The following is a 22116-nucleotide window of genomic DNA, read 5'->3' as shown; positions in this document are numbered from 1 at the left end:
GACAGAGGATGACATGGTTGTATGGCATCACTGATTCAATGGACATGAGCTTGAGCAAACTCTGGGAGATGGTTAAGCACAGGGAAGCTTAGCATGCTGGAGTCCATAGGGTCATAAAGAGTTGGACATTATTGGCAATGAAACAACGAAAGGGGATAGGAGCAGGACAAGAAAGAGAGCAAAGTTAATGATAGAGAGGTTAATCACAAACTCAGCAAGGGAACTTGGTTTTAGGGAGATTAGATTTTACTTTAAAGAGGGTATATGTGGTTGGGGCTCAGTGGTAAAGAATCTGCCTGCAATGCTGGAGACTTGGGTTCCATCCCTTGGTAGGGAAGATTCCCTGGGGAAGAAAATGGCAACCCACTCCAGAATTCTTGCCTGGAAAATCCCATGGACAGAAGAGCCTGGCAGGCTACAATCCATGGAGCCCCAAGAGCCAGACGTGACTTAGCAACTAAACAGCAACAAAGTGCAACTACAGCAACAACAACAAAGCTAATAAATGGAAAGATTATACCAAGTTCATGGATAGGAAGACTAAACATCATAAAGATAGTCATGCCTCTCAAATTAATCTATAAATTCATTTCAATCCCAATCAAAATCCCAATTGAATTTTTATTTGACAAGTTACATCTAAAGTTCTAATTTTTGCAAGAGTCAATTAAAAAAAAAATTGCACAGCACGAAAGTTGCAAGTTAAGTTTTATTGGGGGCAAAATAAGAACTGCAGACCAGGAGACAGCACCTGAGATAGCTCTGAGAAACTGTGCCAAAGGGCAGAGGGGAAGATAAATATACATGTGATTTTGGTGAAGGGGGCGTACATACAATCAAGCACATTATTCTTTCCAGAAAATCTCTGCTAGTCTCATGAAACTTTCCACAAGTCACGAGAAACAGTCGACACCATGAAGGATTTTAGTGCTTTTCTAGATATGAGGAGATACAAGAATTGGGCTCATAAAATAAGCTTCTGAAAATACCTAACTATCTGAAAACCTGTCTTGCCAGTTTTTTCCTGAGCACAGAGGGCCTCATGTCTGCCCTCCACCCTGAACTCCTTTCAGGGCGTGTTAGAAATCAACAATTGCATCAGCACAGATTTAATGCTTGCGGAGCTAGACGGCGAGACCCCGTGGCCAGTGCCAATTTGTGATTGACACAAGAAGCCAAGAATAGTTAAAACAGTTCTGGAGAAGAGGAGGGAAATTGCCTATCAGAATTCAAGACTCATGAAGTGATAGTGATTGATGCAAGCATTAGCTATTGACATGAAGATATTTGGGTTGGCCAACAAGGTCATTCGTGGTCAAGAGGCTGTGCTGCTCTACCCAAGCAGTAAAATTCTGTTGTTGTTTAGTCACTAAGTCATGTCTGACTCTTTTGTGACCCCATAGGCTATAGTCTGTCAGGCTCCTCTATCCATGGCATAGAGGATACAGGCAAGCATACTGGAGTGGGTTTCCATTTCCTTCTCCAGGGGATCGTCCCAACCCTGGGATCGAACTTGGGTCTTCCACACTGGCAGGCACATTCTTTTGCCACTTTCCTGGGAAGCCCAGTAAAATACAACTCAGTGGTTAAAAAACCAGAAAGAACATACCTGGATGGATCTTAAGGGCATTATGCTGAGTGTAAAAAGCCAGTCACAAAAGGTTACAGGGGGTATGATTCCATTTATATAACATTCTGCAAGTGAAAAATTAGAGGGGAGTGGAAAAGACCAGGAGTTGCCAGTGGTTAGGACTGGGGGAGAATGCGACTGTAACACTGTATCACTACAGTAGTGATAGACATACCAATGTAGAACTACACACACACACACACACACCACAACTAGGCATGTTGTTGTTCAGTCACTAAGTCGTGTCTGACTCTGAGACGCCTTGGACTGTCAAGCTCCTCTGTCCTCTGCTATCTCCCAGAGTTTGATCAGATTTGTGTCTGTGGAATCAGTGATGCTATCTAACCACCTTAGCCTCTGCCGCCCCTCACTCCTTTACTCTTCAATCTTTCGCAGCATCAGTGTCTTTTCCAAAGAGTCAGCTCTTCCCATCGGGTGGCCAAAGTACTGGAGCTTCAGCAACAGTCCTTCCAATAAATATTCAGCATTGATTTCCTTTAGGATTGACTGGTTTGATCTCCTTGCTGTCCAAGGGACTCTCAAGAGTCTTCTCCAGCCCCAGTTCAAAAGCATCTATTCTTCAGTGTTCAGCTTTCCTTATGGTCCAATTCTCAATTCATACATGACTACTGGGAATACCAGATCTTTGAATATATGGATCTTTGTCAGCAAAGTAATGTCTCTGTACGAATGTCAATTTTCTGCTTTTACTAGCACGGCCATGTGGAATGCTGTGTGGGGGCAATCTGGAGAATGGTATATAGGAATGATCTCTACTATTTTTGCAGCTCATAAGTCAAATTATGTTGAAGTTTAAAAACTCTTTTTAAATTGCAGGGCATTGACTAATGAATCCAATCGCCCCTTTTATACTTATTTGGCTGATATTGTAGCTAATGGTATTACTGATGAGATGATGACAGGCATAAGACACACCTAGGAATGCGGCTGGTAAATAGTTTTACTTAAGATACTTTACTTCAGATACTTTTATTTGAGACTATTTGCGAGTATTTGGGCAGGGTGTGTAAGTATTTCTATGGATTAGGGTTGCTGCAAGAACCGGTCACTGTAACTAAAAGCAGCCATGGTTTATTTCCAGGCTTTAACTTGGGAGCAGTGTTTTATTTGTAAACAAGTTTTGGTTGCTAAAAATTCAGAGCTTTATTTGCTCAGAATATAGGATGCTGCCATTAAAAGAAAGCATTGGTCAGCTTTCGCTAGGTTCGACTTGCAACAACAAATATTTACTCCAGAGCCGCAAATCGGCTGGGAGTCTGCGGTTTTCCAACTCTGCTCCCCTCTGTGGGTAGGTTGTGGGCAGCTCTATGCTCTCCTCATTCTGAACTGTGGGTCTGTTCGACTTGCTTTCTCATTCCGAGACCTAGACCGAGGCAGCGGGCACTCTCAGGACAGCACTGTTCTCCAGGTGGAGAGCAGGAGCAAGAGGGCTGGTGGGAAGCTTGCGGCACCTCTAGAGTCTCTGCTTAGATACAGCAGACTTCATCTCTCCCCTTCCACCAGCCAAGCAAGTGCCACGGCCAAGTCCAAAGTCAATGAGGTGGGGAATTGTACTGTCTGCGGGGCAGGATTGCAAAGCTGGGAAGGGAATGAATAACTGTGCACAAATAATACGACCTACCACACAGGATACATATTATTAGGTTCAGGGCATTACACTTACATTTTTTATAAGTGGTGTATGTGGAAACAGAATCAACTTATATGAGTTATATGAGCTCAGTTACTTGGGCCGCTCAGGTGGTGCTAGTGGTAAAGAACCCACCTGCCAATGCAGGAGATGTAAGAGACTTGGGTTTGATCCCTGGGTCAGGAAGATTCCCTGGAGGAGAGCGTGGCAACCCACTCCAGCATTCTTGCCTGGAGAACCCCATAGACCAAGGAGTCTGATGGGCTACAGTCCGGAGGATCGCAAAGAGTTGGACACGACAGAAATGACTTAACAAGGCCCTTGAGTTACAAGAATACAGAAGTGAGACGGTTGTTATGGGATATAAATTAACATAGCTCTTCAGATTGGAAAGTGAAATCCTGCTTTTTTTTTTTCCTCAGAAAGTAAGTCTAATTTGTATGATTGTGTGTGCTTAGACTCTCAGTCGCGTCCAACTCTTGGTGACCCCAAGGACTGTAGCATGTGAGACTCCTCTGTCTATGGGATTTTTCTGGGCAAGAATATTGGAGTGGGTTGCCATGCCCTCCTCCAGGGGATCTTCCCGACCCAGGGATCGAACCCAAGTCTCCTGCATTGGCAGGTGAAACACCAGGGAAGCCTAATTTGGATGATTACTTTGACAATAAATACTGATTTTGCCAATGAGGTTATACAGAGATGTATCCCATAAGCCAACTGAGCTAAATTTGTAGTATTAATATTTTGACACACCTATAGGTAAATCACATAACAGAAAATAACTTTCCTTTCTAAAAGGTGTATTTATATAGTAAAGCAACATAAACATTTTAAAATAAATAAAATAGAAACATAAGAAATTGAAAAAAATAAATTGTCAAATGTACTGAAATCAATAATATTTTCATTTTCCCATGTCTTTCTGAGTATATGAGTCTTAAAAGATGCTTCTACATGAAAGATATTTAGTTTTCATTTGAAAATTCTAATACAGAGTTTTTGGTGTAATTCTTGAAAGGTGAACAAGAAAATGGCACTTCAGGCTTGAGCAACAAATGTGTTTCTGAGCCAGGTAATTTCCAGTTCTTTTACCATCAGCAAAATTGAGTGAGAATCAAATCAGGCTGCCAACTGATACGACATTCAAAACAGTTTCCTAGGATGGCTCTTTGTGCAATTTTTGGTGAATTTGGTGAAACTTGGGAAAGTTCACAGAATTAAGAAACTCTGCTCTTAAAAATCCTTTATTCCTGTCTATTTACAGGAGCAAAGTTGCTCAGAGCCCACATCTATAACAGAAAATAAGGACAGAGTTGATGCTGAATCTTGCCTCTGCCAAGTAACATGTAACATTCATCCATGGCAAACGGATAACAAATTAAGCCCCATCAACCTTATGCAGCTGCCTTTACAATCAAATTTCACTTTTCAAAATTAATAATTATTTATTTTAAAATCTGTTATAATTATGTTGCTTTGCTTAAATGTATACTAATAATTGTTGCTGTAACTCAAAGCAGAAGAAAATTTGAACTCTTAGAGCCTTACTTTCATAAGAAATTTTAAAGCATGAGTATTTCAATCTATATACATATTTTTAGTGTGGAAAAATATCATCAGGAGAGCATTAGAAGACTTCAAATATATGTTAAGAGAAATTTTATTAACTAAATGGAATGGAAATATAAGATAAATGAGAAAAATAGCTATGTAAAATTTTGGACTGTCAAGGAAGAGTTTGAGTATTTTTAAAGTGGATAATAGCAAGTATCAGATTACTGTGATGTTTAGATTTCATTGGATACATGTTGAAAAGTGGAATAACAATTTTAGTTTTAAATGATATTTATATTAATAAGGCATGACATTCTTTGCAGCTATCAGTCTGAACTAAATGAAATTAATATTCAATCACTTTCAACAAACAAATATAGCAGATTCACATAGCTCACACTAGTATTTAAACTCATGACATAATAGCTTAAATGGGAAAAAACTTGAAAAAGGATAGATACATGCATATATATATATAACTGAGTCACTTTGCTGTACATCCGAAGCTAATGCAACATTGTTAATTAACTATACTCCAACATAAATTTTTTAATAAATATAAACTTATGATTTAAAAATTTATATGACAACTTAAAATTTGGAAAGAGATACATAATAATTTCAAAATTATCTTGGGGAGAACACGAGCCAAGTTCAAAGACCGTTGTCCTAGGGAAAAACTCCCGCATGTGTGTACAGGAGACACATACAGGAAAGATAAGGTAGCAGCGCTTGCAAGAAGGAAAAAATTTGAAAAATCCAACAGCGAGCAAATGAATAAATAAATTGGGGCATTTTCATGCTAGATTTTTATATAGCAGGAAAAATGAAGGAATTAGAGATATGCACATAAATATGAATGAAGCTTACAAGGATTTGGTGAAAGCTTTATAATATTTGGTGAAAGAATTAAGTTACGGAAGAACACTTACAGGATGATAACGCTTATAAAATTTTAAATATGCAATATAAGACTATATTTTGCTTAAGGATACAAACAAATAGCTAAAGTATAAAGAATAGAGGCATAAATAAACACCATATGCTGTCTGGTTTTAAGCTGATGGGGAGGAGGCCTGTGATTAGGTAGGAGAGCTCTAACCATAACTGAAATGTTTTATCATTTGAACTGGGTATAAATACAGATATGTTTATCATTTTTTCCTTTATAAAACAAAATAGATTAAAAACATATTTTAAATGTCGTAAAATAAATGCTTATAACATTTTTAAAGGGGCCTGTTTGGAGAAGGCAGTGGCACCCCACTCCAATACTCTTGCCTGGAAAATCCCATGGACGGAGGAGCCTGGTGGGCTGCAGTTCATGGGGTTGCTAAAAGTCAGATACGACTGAGCGGCTTCACTTTCACTTTTCACTTTCATGCATTGGAGAAGGAAATGGCAACCCACTCCAGTGTTCTTGCCTGGAAAATCCCAGGGACAGGGGAGCCTGGTGGGCTGCCGTCTATGGGGTCGCACAGAGTCAGACGCGACTGAAGTGACTTAGCAGTAGCAGCAGTGCATATATTTGACACTAGAAAAACATTCATGAGGTTCCAGGTATAAGATAAAGGGGGAAAAAATATTTCAGACAAAATAAGAACAGCTAATGTCCCACTTGCTGAAAATTTAGTTTCCAAAGGTAGGTCATCTTTGATGGGGGATGGAGGGTCATAGTCAGAGAGAGGAGCACAGGGATGAAAAAAGATGGCGTTTTTAAGTTAAGGATCTTTTTATCACTAAGTTATAAATGACATCTGAATGAAAATGTGAACTTTGATCCCTTCTCAAATGACATCTGGATGAAAATGTGAACTTTGCTCCCTTCTCCCCAAATTGATGCTGGGTCCAAAGTTTTTGTGCCCTGAAATAGTAATTCTGGCCTTGACTGATAAACATGAAAGCACAGCCTCTCTTTCAGATACGTCTATCAATAGAAAAGACAAAAATATTTGCTGGGGGAGGGCCTTCCCTTTACTAAAACGTGTACTTTTTTTTTTTAGATTTATTTATTTATTTATTTTTATTTTATTTTTATTTTATTTTTTTTTTAATTTTAAAATCTTTAATTTTTACATGTGTTCCCAAACATGAACCCCCCTCCCACCTCCCTCCCCATAACATCTCAGTGAGTCATCCCCATGCACCAACCCCAAGCATGCTGTATCCTGCGTCAGACATAGACTGGCAATTCAATTCTTACATGATAGTATACATGATAGAATGCCATTCTCCAAAATCATCCCACCCTCTCCCTCTCCCTCTGAGTCCAAAAGTCCGTTATACACAGCTGTGTCTTTTTTCCTGTCTTGCATACAGGGTCGTCATTGCCATCTTTCTAAATTCCATATATATGTGTTAGTATACTGTATTGGTGTTTTTCTTTCTGGCTTACTTCACTCTGTATAATCGGCTCCAGTTTCATCCATCTCAACAGAACTGATTCAAATGTATTCTTTTTAATGGCTGAGTAATACTCCATTGTGTATATGTACCACAGCTTTCTTATCCATTCATCTGCTGATGGACATCTAGGTTGTTTCCATGTCCTGGCTATTATAAACAGTGCTGCGATGAACATTGGGGTACATGTGTCTCTTTCAATTCTGGTTTCCTCGGTGTGTATGCCCAGCAGTGGGATTGCTGGGTCATAAGGTAGTTCTATTTGCAATTTTTTAAGGAATCTCCACACTGTTCTCCATAGTGGCTGTACTAGTTTGCATTCCCACCAACAGTGTAGGAGGGTTCCCTTTTCTCCACACCCTCTCCAGCATTTATTGCTTGCAGATTTTTGGATCGCAGCCATTCTGACTGGTGTGAAGTGGTACCTCATTGTGGTTTTGATTTGCATTTCTCTGATAATGAGTGATGTTGAGCATCTTTTCATGTGTTTGTTAGCCATCTGTATGTCTTCTTTGGAGAAATGTCTATTTAGTTCTTTGGCCCATTTTTTGATTGGGTCGTTTATTTTTCTGGAATTGAGCTGCATAAGTTGCTTGTATATTTTTGAGATTAGTTGTTTGTCAGTTGCTTCATTTGCTATTATTTTCTCCCATTCAGAAGGCTGTCTTTTCACCTTGCTTATAGTTTCCTTTGTTGTGCAGAAGCTTTTAATTTTAATTAGATCCCATTTGTTTATTTTTGCTTTTATTTCCAGAATTCTGGGAGGTGGATCATAGAGGATCCTGCTGTGATGTATGTCTGAGAGTGTTTTGCCTATGTTCTCCTCTAGGAGTTTTATAGTTTCTGGTCTTACATTTAGATCTTTAATCCATTTTGAGTTTATTTTTGTGTGCGGTGTTAGAAAGTGATCTAGTTTCATTCTTTTACAAGTGGTTGACCAGTTTTCCCAGCACCACTTGTTAAAGAGATTGTCTTTACTCCATTGTATATTCTTGCCTCCTTAGATTTATTTATTTATTTTAGGCTCCACTGGGATTTCATTGCTGCCCGCGGGCTTTCTCAGGTTGCGGCGAGCGGGAGCTACTCTGTAGTCGCTGTGCTCGGGCTTCTCATTGTGGTGGCTTCTCTTGTTGCGGAGCATGGGCTCTAGGGCTGGTGGGCTCAGTTGTTGTGACTCTCAGGTTTGGTTGCTCCGAGGCAGGTGGATCTTCCCAGACCAGAGATCAAACTCATATCCCCCGCATTGTCAGGGGGATTAAGGATAACCACTGGACCACCAGGGACGCCCAAAATGTGTACATTTTATGGCACGTTCCATTTTGTTGTTAAAGACGCCAGACAGAGTTCTATTCCTCTGAATTAAAATGAAGAAAGTGAAAGTCATTCAGTCGTGTCCGACTCTTCACGACCCCATGGACTACACAGTCCATGGAATTCTCCAGGCCAGAATACTGGAGGGGGTAGCCTTTCCCTTCTGCAGGGGATTTTCCCAACCCAGAGATCGAACCCAGGTATCTCACGTTGCAGGCGGATTCTTTACCAGCTGAGCCACAAAGGAAGCTATCTGAATTAAGTTATATAATTTGTTGTTGTTGTTGTTAACCTCATCACCATTTATTGAGCTGTGAACTGTTGCTATCGCTGCTGAAATCTGAGACTCACTCATCCTGATCCTGCTCTCTGCTTCCCCTTGAAAACGAAGCCTGGAGCAGGACCACCCCAAACACCAGAGGGTAGAAGGAAGACATGGCGGCAGGGAGATGCAGGGAGACAAGGGATAGGGGAGGGGAGCAGGACCAGTGAGCAACATTAGGCTTCTGGGGACACACACACACAGGCAAAGACCAGGGTGTCCATCCTGCTTCAACTGGCGGCCATGGGAACATCAGGGAAGGACCAGGCGTCTAAGAGACATTTCAGTCCTTCCTGTCATGAAGCGTCTGCTGAGAGGGGCTGGGCCAAGGTCCCTGGTCTCCATCTTTAGGGCACATCAAGCCAAAGCAGCTTTGATGGTGGCCACCAGCTTCAGAAACTTGCTCTCTGTGTCCACGTAGCCATCGCCTCCCTTCTTGGAGTCAATCAGCTTTCCTGCTACAAACACTTCAAAGAAACCAGTGACCTGGGGAGTCCCCTCGCGGCAGATGTCCAGGCAGCCAGGGCACTCTTCTCCTAACTTCTTCCTGAGCTGAAGATACTTGGGCTTGTAGCCTCGAGCGCCACAATAAACCACTCAGACAACAACCGCTATCGTTCCGGACTGCAGCATCCGCTACAGTGCGGACTCGCAATCTGAACCCAGGCGAGGAAAAGCGAGGTCTGCCAAGTTATATACTTTTTTTTAATAAAGTTGTTCAGAATCCCCACAGTGCAAATTGCCTGGTGGCTGAGGACTGGACAACACAGTCTTTGTAGATGGGGTGGGGTTCAGCGGAGACAGAAACCAGGCTGAAGTAAGGAAGAGAGAATGAGAGCTGACTCGTGGAAACAAGCAAGATGAGACTTCTCTTTACAGAAGTTCAGTTGTGAGAGAGAAAAAAAAGAGGTATACTGGAAAAGGCCAGAGGATCAAAGGAGTTCTTAATTTGTTTATTTGCATTATTATATACATTTTTCTTTGTATTAATTTAACTGCACCGGGTCTTCTTTGCAGCATGTAGGATCTAGTTCCCTGACCAGAGATCGAGCCCAGGTCCCCTGCATTGGGAGCTCAATGTCTTACCCATTGGACCCCCAGGGAAGTCTCTATTATATAAGTTTAACTCCATTTATTCGTGACATTGTACAGGAGACAGGGATCAAGACCATCCCCATGGAAAAGAAATGCAAAAACGCAAAATGGCTGTCTGGGGAGGCCTTACAAATAGCTGTGAAAAGAAGAGAGGTGAAAAGCAAAGGAGAAAAGGAAAGATATAAGCATCTGAATGCAGAGTTCCAAAGAATAGCAAGAAGAGATAAGAAAGCCTTCTTCAGCGATCAATGCAAAGAAATAGAGGAAAACAACAGAATGGGAAAGACTAGAGATCTCTTCAAGAAAATTAGAGATACCAAGGGAACATTTCATGCAAAGATGAGCTCGATAAAGAACAGAAATGGTATGGACCTAACAGAAGCAGAAGATATTAAGAAGAGGTGGCAAGAATACACGGAAGAACGGTACAAAAAAGATCTTCATGACCCAGACAATCATGATGATGTAATCACTAATCTAGAGCCAGACATCCTGGAATGTGAAGTCAAGTGGGCCTTAGAAAGCATCACCAAGAACAAAGCTAGTGGAGGTGATGGAATTCCAGTTGAGCTGTTTCAAATCCTGAAAGATGATGCTGTGAAAGTGCTGCACTCAATAGGCCAGCAATTTTGGAAAACTCAGCAGTGGCCACAGGACTGGAAAAGGTCACTTTTCATCCCAATCCCAAAGAAAGGCAATGCAAAAGAATGCTCAAACTACCGCACAATTGCACTCATCTCACATGCTAGTAAAGTAATGCTCAAAATTCTCCAAGCCAGGCTTCAGCAATATGTGAACTGTGAACTCCCTGATGTTCAAGCGGGTTTTAGAAAAGGCAGAGGAACCAGAGATCAAATTGCCAACATCTGCTGGATCATGGAAAAAGCAAGAGAGTTCCAGGAAAACATCTATTTCTGCTTTATTGACTATGCCAAAGCCTTTGACTGTGTGGATCACAATAAACTGTGGAAAATTCTTCAAGAGATGGGAATACCAGACCACCTGACCTGCCTCTTGAGAAATCTGTATGCAGGTCAGGAAGCAACAGTGAGAACTGGACATGGAACAACAGACTGGCTCCAAAGAGGAAAAGGAGTATGTCAAGACTGTATATTGTCACCCTGCTTATTTAACTTATATGCACAGTACATCATGAGAAACGCTGGACTGGAAGAAACACAAGTTGGAATCAAGATTGCTGGGAGAAATATCAATAACCTCAGATATGCAGATGACACCACTCTTATGGCAGAAAGTGAAGAGGAGCTAAAAAGCCTCTTGATGAAAGTGAAAGAGGAGAGTGAAAAGTTGGCTTAAAGCTCAACATTCAGAAAACAAAGATCATGGCATCCGGTCCTATCACTTCATGGGAAATAGATGGGGAAATAGTGGAAACAGTGTCAGACTTTATTTTTGGGGGCTCCAAAATCACTGCAGATGGTGACTGCAGCCATGAAATTAAAAGACGCTTACTCCTTGGAAGAAAAGTTATGACCAACCTAGATAATATATTCAAAAGCAGAGACATTACTTTGCCGAATAAGGTCCATCTAGTCAAGGCTATGGCTTTTCCTGTGGTCATGTATGGATGTGAGAGTTGGACTGTGAAGAAGGCTGAGTGCCGAAGAATTGATGCTCTTGACCTGTGGTGTTGGAGAAGACTCTTGAGAGTCCCTTGGACTGCAAGGAGATCCAACCAGTCCATTCTGAAGGAGATCAACCCTGGGATTTCTTTGGAAGGACTGATGCTAAAGCTGAAACTCCAGTACTTTGGCCACCTCATGCGAAGAGCTGACTCATTGGAAAAGACTCTGATGCTGGGAGGGATTGGGGGCAGGAGGAGAAGGGGACGACCGAGGATGAGATGGCTGGATGGCATCACGGTCTCGATGGACATGAGTCTGAGTGAACTCCGGGAGTTGGTGATGAACCGGGAGGCCTGGCGTGCTGCGATATATGGGGTCGCAAAAAGTCGGACAGGACTGAGCGACTGAACTGAACTGATACAAGGTTTAACAATATGCAGGGACTCGCCTGGTGGTCTAGGGTTAAGACTCCATGCTTCTATTGCAAGGGGCGCAGATTCCATCCTTAGTTGGGGTACAAAGATCCAGTAAGCCATGCAGTTTGGCCAAAAAAAAAAAAAAATCGATGTCATAGAGTGGGGCCCATTTTTAAAAATGAGAAAACACTGATTATTCTCTAAAATGAGTGGCTGTGTATCAGCATGATGTATACACAGCAAGTTTTTTCTGGTAGTAGAAAGATGCTCAGGGTCTAAATTTTTTCTCCCTGCTCCCCTCCCTCCTCCAAAAAAAGTGATAATGAAAGATTTAATGTTCATGGCCATTTGTCCTGAGGCACATGAGATTTGGCAGTAACTAAGGTGGCCCATTCCATGACTGAGACCTAGAAAATCACCAGACAAAGGTAGAAGTCGTCAGAACACTGACCCGGAGATGTCCCTTTGGGGAAGTGGAGCAGTGATCAGCGGGGGACAAAGAGGGGAGCTGAGATTGCTGGTTGGATGGGGAAGAACAGGGGGAGGGGGTGAGGGGGTGCCTTGATCAGGAACAGAGCTGAGGATGTGTGGAAACTGACCTCCAAAGGAAGGGAAGGGAAGAGTACTCGAGACCACAATTGCAGACAGAAGTCGTGGAGCTGCTGTTTCTTGCCCATCCGTTTAATGACAAGTTTCCTCCCCTCTGGATGCCAACTAAGCAGGAGCTGGCAGGGCATCCCCTGACTCTGCTGCCCAGGCTGACTTGGAGTCTGCCCCAAACACAATCACAGATATTCCCAGGCTTGAATTTCATCCAGAGAGACTAGTCATTTGATGCAATTGCCTGTGGTCTGAAAAACAAACTCCCACCCAAACACACTGTACTTGGGGAGACTGCAATCTCGACCATCATGTCTCCCAGGACTCAGGCCCTCTCTGACCGCAGGATCTTTCTAAAGGCATGACCGACAAAAGTGTGCACAACTGCACCGTGTAATTTTTGTCTGGTAAGTAACATACTTCTGTTGTTACATCATTTTCCTTAGCCTGCCCTCTGTGCTCAGTCACTCAGCTGTATTTGACGTTTTGCGACTCCATGGACTGTAGCCCGTCCTCTGTCCGTGGAATTTCCCAGGCAAGAACACTGGAGTGGGTTGCCATTTCCTACTCCAGGGGATCTTCCTGACCGAGGAATCGAATCCGAGTCTATTGCATCTCCTGCATTAGCAGGCAGGTTCTGCACTGCTGAGCCACAGGGAAAGCCCTTCCTAGGGTAGCAATCCCTTAAAAGAAGAAAGCCTGACCAAGATCCCTTCTTAAAGTCAACCGTGGAAATGACCTTTAATATTCTCTCCTGTCTTCCATGAGCTTGTGCAGCTTTCACATACAATTTCTCAGTTTATCCTCAAGACAACACGTTGAGGTATGGAGTATTATTCCTGCTTCCTGGGCCAGCCTAGAGTTCCTGGTCTCCCCCAACCCCCACCCCACCCAGTGAAGGGCAACACTGTGCAGCCCAGCCAAGTCACGGCTGAGGGATTGGTTCCCTGTGACAACCCAGACCCCCCCTGGCCTGACACAAAGGAGGCTACCGGAAACTCCTGACTGTTGCCAAGCCAGTAGCCAGAGTGTCCTGGAGAGGAATTCTAAGCTCACAACAGAGCATTTCTCATCTAGTTTTTTTATGGGTTTGGGATTGGGGAGGGGTTGGTGACTGGCCAAAAACGAGTGGCAGAATGATGAAATCATGAGAGCCCACAACACTGATTCATGTCATGGTGGGAATGGGGACAGGCTTTTGTGCCAGCCAGAATGTGCCTGGTTACACATGCTGGTTAAAAATAGTGATGGCTCCAGAGCGGGCATGGTGGTCAGAAAGAAATTTTCCTTCGTCTATAATATTCCAATTATTTTTAAAGAGAACTTATTTCTAGGTGGGAGGGAGGCTCAAGATGGGGGTGGGGAGGGATATATGTATACACATAGCTGATTCATGGTGGCGTACAGCAGAAACTCACACAGCATTGTAAAGTGCTAAGGGACCAGACCTGACCCATGACAGGCTCAATAAGCTATACTAGGCCTAAGATTCAGATTCTTGTAAAACCTGAGTCATGATTCTGGGGAACCACACCCTGGGAAAGTCCCTGATGGCACCAAACCTGAGCCAATCCGGATAGGGATGCGGGATTTGAAAATCGCGTGCGTGCGCGTGCCTATGGCTCAGCCAATCATTACCTGCCAGCTGTACTGAGAACTGCCTGTATAAAAGCAGCTGTGATTCAGAGCTCGGGGCTCTCATCAAGACTCCACTGCGCTGGATGAGACGGGAGCCCTAGCTCAAGCTAGCAATAAAACCCCTTTATGTTTTTGCATTGCTGTGGACGTCTATTCTCTCAGTTTTGGGGACTCAGACTTCGGGCATAACATTTGGGGGCTCGTCCAGGATCCCTTTAACTGGGAAGAATAACACTCCCCCGGTAGAAGGGGTTTCCTCACTTGGAGAAAAGATATCTGAACACCGGTGTTAAGTTTGGTCAGCCAGTATAAGACTGAGGCCCAGCATACACGCTGGAAGGCAGCTGGCTATGGTGAGAAGAGAGCTCTTGTCAGGCCTAATCAGGGGCAAATTAGTTGTCCTAGCCAGTGTAAGACCTAGGCCCAGCATACGCGCTGGAAGGCTGCTGGCTCTGCAGGGAAAAGAACTTCTGTCTCGATCCCGAATCTGGTGGGCAATATGGACGCCCTTCGGAAAGGTAACCTCAAGGGCTAGGAGGGTTCAGGGGGCCCAGGAAGACCTAGTGCTGTGTTCTCGGCCGAGGTTTGTCTCCTTTGTTCGTCGCATCTTTGTGTGTGCCGGCGTTGTCACTGCTCTGTGTTCGTCTTGCCTCCTGTGCTCTATTCTGTAATCATGGGGCAAGAGACTTCCACTCCGTTGTCCCTTATGACTGACCATTTTTCTGATTTTAAGTCCAGAGCACAGAATCTATCGGTGCTGGTGAAGAAGAACAAATTAGTAACATTTTGCTAGTCTGAATAAGCTACTTTTACCGCTAAATAGGCGCCGGCAGGGACCATCAACCGGTCCGCCGTTCGAGCGGTAAAATCTGTATAATTTTGTCCTCAGTGACCTTCTAGAGTCTATCCTTTTTCACCCATGATCCCACTTAGGATGACTGTCTTCACCACAGAGGAACATGAGTGGATTTTGTCGGAGGCTCGGAAAAACATTCCAGGGGTGGACGGAAGACCTACCATGCAGCCTAATCCAATTGATGAGGGATTCCTGCCGGGGTCCAGCCCCGGTGGATCCAGGGAATTCGAAGGTAGGGACGGAATCGGCGTCTTTGGAAAAATGCATATTTAATCACAGATATAGAGAGATTAGAAATGGATAGTGTAGTAGGAAGATTAGTGGAGAAAAAGAGGCTGAATAACTTGGATTACATGGAATAGCATCCATGCTCCAGTTGGGAATTCAGCCAGAAAAACGGGAGCAAGAAAGAAGCAATATGCGGGAATCAGTCTTTCTGGAAACTGATCCATTTTCTTTATTTTTAGGTTTGCTTATATACCTTTTGTTACACATAGGGATGAATACAGAGTCACACAGGGGTCGGCAGTCCTGACCTTTATCAAAATCAGGTGCTTCACATAAATGTATATAAAAAAAAGGTCTTAGGGATATTACATCATCTTCTGGCCATCAGTGAGACCTGCTGACATTTTATGACCCTTTCTTTCTGATAACCGAAAAACTTATTTCTTCCAAGGGTGTTTTTTCTTAAACCAGGCACCACCCTCCAAATAAAGTTACATTCCTATAGGGTGAGGGTGTAGTGAGTTACAATCAAGAAAGGAATTTATTTAACCCAAGGTTAACATGATTAGTCTTAAAGATTAATACTTATTTCTTCCTATATGCTAGTTATATTCATTATAAGGGTAGGGAACATGAAGATTTCGCAGCAAACATCAGCCCAACAAATGAAAATCCTTTCACCAATGCTCCCCTTAAGATCTATTTAGTCTTAAGATATGATAAAGTTACATTTTTACATAGCGAGGACACAGTGATTTATAACAAAGTAGAGTGATCTATTACAAAAGAGAAAATCCATTAACTCAAAAAGTCTAGTATTGCTAACATCAAACTACTATATTTCCTTTGCTATATTCCAAATACATTGATTAATATATTCCCAGGTGCCTAAGGCTATGGAGGCCTGGAGGCAATCATTGACTCAACAAGAAGAAAAACCCCTATGCTAATTAAGACTCTCAAAATACTCCAAAACTCTCTGTGCTGTTTATGGTTAAGAGGTAGTAAACAATCATATGGCAGGAGTATGGATAATCCTGTCACACAAGCTAGTCTGTCAGCAGAGAGGTTTGACCTGAGACATCTTGTCCCACCCAGAGCAGGGAATTAGCAGCAATTATTGACACAACAAATGAAAAAACCCTCCACCAATATAATTCCTAACCAACCCACTATACTAATAATTTCTAATTCCCCAAAAGAATTTGCCTTTAGTAAGTCTAAAACATCTCATGCCTCTCAGATTGGGAGGCTGTAAACAATCACATGTGGCCAGACGAACCTATACAGGTGGGCTAGATAACCTTCAGAGGAGTTCCGCATCCCTCCCATCCTTTAAGAATGAAGCTCATCCGCCGGTAGGTCCCAGACAAATCACTCTGACTCTCCTGTTGGTGGCCGTCTTCCTCGACCCTGGGACAGCCAGCGCTAACCCGCACCAACCCGCCAAATTCACCTGGAAGCTTCGGAACGGACTGACTCGGGAGGTACTCAATTCGACCACCAGAATTCACCCCCGCCCCCCAATACTTGGTGGCTGGATCTGTACTTTAACCTGGGGAAACTGATCAACAGTGGTTGGGAGGGACCATGGCTGAGGAACTACGGATTCTGGGCATGCCCTGGACACATAAAGAACCACAGGGGGACTTGCGGGGGCCTACAACATTATTTCTGTTGGGCCTGGAGCTGTGTGACCTCCAATGACGGGGCGAGGAAATGGGGGGTAGGGAACCGGGACTTGGTCAACTTCTCATTTGTCTATCCCCTGAGTCGAAGTCGGGAACACACCCAGCCACAAGTTTGATCAGGTGAAAGTAATGTTCAATCAGGAGTCGGCTAAGCAGGAGAGGTTCCGGGCTATCTTGGGGTTTCCAGCTCTACGTCAGGTGGCCCGGCCCATACCCTGGAGGAATTCTAGTTATTAGCCAGACAATAGAACCCATCCGGACCCAAGGTGTGGGCCCCAATCAGGTCGAGAATCCAGGCTCACAACAAGTAATGAAGGCAAACCCGACCCAGGGGGCTACAACGCTGAGCCCTACGCCCTTCGTTTCCCAGCTGGGGAACCAGCTCAATGAAACAGAGGCCCTCGGCCCCTTGACCCCCATCCCCGACTCAAAAACATCAGACCCATTATGGGATCTAGTTAAGGCAGCCTTTGCAGCCCTAAATCATTCCAACCCAAATGCAACCCAATCCTGTTGGCTCTGTTATACTCTTTACCCTCCCTTTTATGAAGCAATAGGCTTAAATGTTTCTTACAACCTGACCACCAACCCAAATCCACCTCAATGTCACTGGGGAGAACGCAGGGTCGGTCTCACAATGAGAGAAGTTTGGGGAAAGGGACTTTGCCTAGGTACAGTTCCACCTGAAAAGACCCCCTTGTGCGCCTGAACTGCTATTCTTACAGGACTAGATGAAACGAAATGGATTGTGCCTGAGGCAGGAGGTTGGTGGGTCTGTTCCCATACTGGGCTGACTCCTTGTTTACATGCATCAGTTTTTAATCAGAGTAGAGAATTTTGTGTTTTGGGGGCTGTAATACCAAGGATCCTATACCACTCTGAGGAAGTTATGTACACTCACTGGGATCAGGAAATAGCAAGCCAGCCAAGGGAAATGCCTAGAAATAAGAGAGAGCCCATCACGGCCATCACATTAGCAACCATGTTTAGTCTTGGGATCGCCGGAGCAGGAACCAGGATAGCTGCCTTGTCCCTCCAAGGCCAAGGGTTCACTTCCTTGCGGGCAGCTATAGATGAAGATATCGCCCACATAGAGGAATCAGTTAGTCACCTAGAGAAATCACTAACTTCCCTATCCAAGGTGGTCTTACAAAACCAAAGAGGGTTAGATCTGATGTTCCTGCAACAAGGGGGACTCTGCGCGGCTCTGAGGGAAGAATGTTGTTTTTATGCAGACCACACTGGAGTAGTAAGAGAATCTATGGCCAAAGTAAGGGAAGGGCTAGCCCAACGAAAAAGAGCGAGAAGCCCAACAGGGATGGTTTGAGTCCTGGTTCCAACAGTCCCCATGGTTAACAACGCTGATTTCCACCCTGGTGGGCCCTCTCATAGTGCTACCACTGATGCTCACTCTTGGCCCTGCATCCTAAATAGACTCATCACATGTGTTGAGGAGTACATCAGTACAGTCCAGGTACTAGTACTTAGGCAGCAATATCAGGCCCTGCCCCAAAATGCTGAGGAAGATTCCTCAGTATAACTAAAGACAGGGGGGAACGTTAAGGGACCAGACCTGAGCCATGACAGGCTCAAGCTATACTAGGCCTAGGATTCAGATTCTTGTAAAACCTGAGTCATGATTCCAGGAAACCACACCCTGGGAAAGTCCCCACTGGCGCTAAACCTGATTAAAACCTGAGTCATGATTCCGGGGAACCACACCCTGGGAAAGTCCCCGCTGGCGCCAAACCTGCGCCAATCCGGATAGGGATATGGGATTTGAAAATCGCGTGCGTGCGTGTGTCTATGGCTCAGCCAATCTTTACCCGCCAGCTGTACTAAGAACCACCTGTATAAAAGCAGCTGTGATTCAGAGCTAGGGGCTCTCCTCAAGACTCCACTGCAGCTGGATGAGACAGGAGCCCTGGCTCGAGCTAGCAATAAAACCCCTTTATGTTTTTGCATTGCTGTGGACCTCTTATTCTCAGTTTTGGGGACTCGGACTTCAGGCATAACATAAAGCAATTTTGCTCCAACTTAAAAAAAAATATGAAAGAAAACTTACTTATGGATTAGTTATAGAATTATAGGTTCTCTTTAAAATTCAGAAGAGAAGGAGAGTGTGGGATGAATTAAGAGAATAGCATGGAAACATATATATTACCATATGTAAAATAGCTTGCCAGTGGGAATTTACTATATGACACAAGGATCTCAGCCTAGTGCTCTGTGACAACCTGGGGCTGGAGCGGGGGGTTCGGGGGAGGATGGGGAGGGAGATTCAGGAGGAAGGGGACATATGTATGCTTGCGGCTGATTCATGTTGACGTATGGCAGAAACCAACACAATATAGCAAAGCAATTACCTTCCAAATAAAAATAAATTCAGAAGGAAATGGCATCCACCGTTGCTTTGAGAACCTCAGGTTCTGGGGTGGAATGGGGTGGAGATGGGAGTGGAGGGAGATTTCTAACTTCTACCCTAATTATCTCAGACCTGCATTGTTCACACCCATTCAGCTCAGCCAGCCTTTGCCTGCCCACTACATACAGCCCAAGGCTTCACAGTCTACTGGGCACAAGCACAGAGGGTCCTCTGGCAGAAGCTGATGAATTAGAAACAGCTTGAAGAAAGAGGTGGTGAGGACCTCCTGCATGGTCCAGGGGGTTAAGAATCCACCTGCCAATGCAGGAGACACTGGTTCGATCCCTGGTCTGGGAAGATTCTACATGCCAAAGGGCAGCTAAGCCCATGTGCCACAACAACTGAGCCCACGCGTCTAGAGCCTGTGCTCTGCAACAAGAGAAACCACCACAATGAGAAGCAACTAGAGAGTAGCCGCCGCAACTAGAGGAAGCCTGTGTAGCAACAAAGATCCAGTGTAGCCAAAATTTAAAAAAAAAAAAAAAAGTTTGGTGATGAATCTCCAATAGCCTACATCTGTGGTTGGATGAGCACAAGCTTGGGCTACAGACAGATAAGCAGCCAACCAGAGACAGAGCAAGTAGGTCCTGTATCAGTGGTGCTACCAGAGTTAGCTTTGAAGAATTGGTGGAATTTTGATAAGGTAAGGAAGGGGTGGTGCAGGGGTGTGCTGGTCTGGAAAGAGGAAACATCTTGGAAGACAGTTAGGACGTAGATTTTAAAAAGCTCAAGGTCATTTCCAGTTCCACCACCACGGCCGCCATCACCGATCCCTGTCCCCCGGGAGCCTCATCTTTGCACTCTCTTTGACATCTCACCACCCCCTCTGTTCTGGGCGATCTCAGCAGGAGACAACGTGTGTGAAATCTCATGGTTTTTTCCCCATTATTTTTGCTATGTGTAAAACTGCCTGGAGATAGACAGCAGTGGGAAGCAAAGGTCAGAGGAATTAAACTATTTTCCCAGGAGAGGAGGAAGGGAATCGGGACATTAACCTGGGCCTCTCCCATCCCCTCCAGCTGTCAAATAAGGTGGCTGGTGTCTGACTTATGTTCATAGACCCCTGAGTGAGATCAGCCTGGTTCAAATCCCAGTTCTGATATTCACTGTGTGACCGTCCTTTTCCCACCCCCCCACCCCACTGTGTGACCATGAGCAAAGTACTTAACCTCTCTGTGCCCCCATTTCCACAGATGTAAGTGGAGCTAAAATACATACATCAGAGCTGTTGGGCAGATTAAAAAAGATCTTGCCTGTAAGGTGCTTCATATAATGCCTGCAGCAGAGGAAATGTATAAGCAGTAATTTTTGCTGTTACTGATCATTACTGATCACTCCTATCACAGATCATTACTGTTACCATCCACTGTCTTTCATGAGTCTCCCTGAGAGCTCAGCTGGTAAAGAATCCACCTACAATGCAGGAGACCTAGGTTTGAGCCCTGGGTCAGAAAGACCCTTGGAGAAGGGACTGGTGACCCACTCCAGTATTCTTGCCTGGAGAATCCCACGGATGGAGGGCTACAGTCCGTGGGGTTGCAAAGAGTCAGACAAGACTTAGTGACTGAGCATGCAGGCACATCTCTCATTCAGAATCTGAACTTTAGAGTCTGCCAGTTGGCTGACAGAGAAGGCAATGGCACCCCACTCCAGTACTCTTGCCTGGAAAATCCCATGGATGGAGGAGCCTGGTAGGCTGCAGTCCATGGGGTCACTGAGTTGGACACGACTGAGCGACTTCACTTTCACTTTCCACTTTCATGCATTGGAGAAGGAAATGGCAACCCACTCCAGCGTTCTTGCCTGGAGAATCCCAGGGACAGGGGAGCCTGGTGGGCTGCCGTCTATGCGGTCGCACAGAGTCGAACACGACTGAAGTGACTTAGCAGCAGCAGCCAGTTGGCTGGAGACGACGTCTGAACCTCTTCCTTAATCCTATTCTCCTCCTAAGAAAAGCTGCTCTCCATTTGCAGGCGTCACAAGAATTCTCTCGGCAACCTTGTGCCACTGCTCAATGCTTGAAATTCTTCTATTAGCTCAGCTGTGACTGGGGTCTGGGAAAGCTCTGAGGACCCTCAGTTGTAGGGGTGGGGGCGTGCAGATACACATTAGAGAGGGTCTATCCAGTGGTGGAGGTGGGGGTTACGTAAGCAGCTTCCATACCCTGTTCCCCCTTCTCTTCCTGTGTGTAGCACAAAGAACTCCAGATAAAGAGCCTGTCTGCACCTTGGCTTAGGTGGGCTTTCTCGCGAGCTCACCCACGTGGGACATGAGAGCAGCGTGCTCACTGCATCCTAGACCTTCCCTGCCCTGCTCCTGGGGCCAGGTCCCCTCCATCGCTGACAGGTTCATCCAGGGACAGGGTGGTGACCAGGAGGAAGCTCGGGGCCACCCAGGACTTCCACCCACAAAGCCCAGCTCTCCTTCTGCAGTTACCCACCCTCGTCTTTCTTCCATGAGCACCAAGAGTTGATCCCCACACTTGTGGAATCTTGAGTGATGCTCATCTGCCCCATTCTCTTATTGTTCAGGTGGGAAAGTTCCTGGCATTCAGAACCAGCCCTTTCCTCCAACACTAAATTGTTTCCACGTTAGAATCACCTTTGGAGTTTCAAAAACTCCAAAGTCACAGCCACTTGCTGGACCAGGAAAATCACACTTTCTGGGGTTGGGCAGGCATCTGTGGCTTTTGGTTAGTTTCCCAAGAGGT

At 44.5% G+C, this 22116-nt stretch overlaps 1 protein-coding gene and 1 pseudogene across 1 annotated transcript in view; one reads left to right on the top strand and one right to left on the bottom strand.

The window, feature by feature from the left end:
• Positions 1-15195, top strand: part of C8H17orf100 (chromosome 8 C17orf100 homolog) — a 68355-nt gene extending 53160 nt beyond the window's left edge. The window contains exon 3 of the mRNA XM_068977441.1: positions 15140-15195. The gene's annotated coding sequence lies outside the window, so the exon portion shown is untranslated. The remainder of the gene's footprint in view (positions 1-15139) is intronic.
• On the bottom strand, positions 9229-9504 carry LOC138083604 (selenoprotein W-like; annotated as a pseudogene).
• Positions 15196-22116: the final 6921 nt, after the last annotated feature.

The sequence above is a fragment of the Capricornis sumatraensis genome, chromosome 8 (assembly GCF_032405125.1).
Source record: "Capricornis sumatraensis isolate serow.1 chromosome 8, serow.2, whole genome shotgun sequence".
Taxonomy (NCBI): Eukaryota; Metazoa; Chordata; class Mammalia; order Artiodactyla; family Bovidae; genus Capricornis; species Capricornis sumatraensis.
Note: the sequence above shows the minus strand (reverse complement) of the source record. Positions and strands in the feature narration are given on the sequence as shown.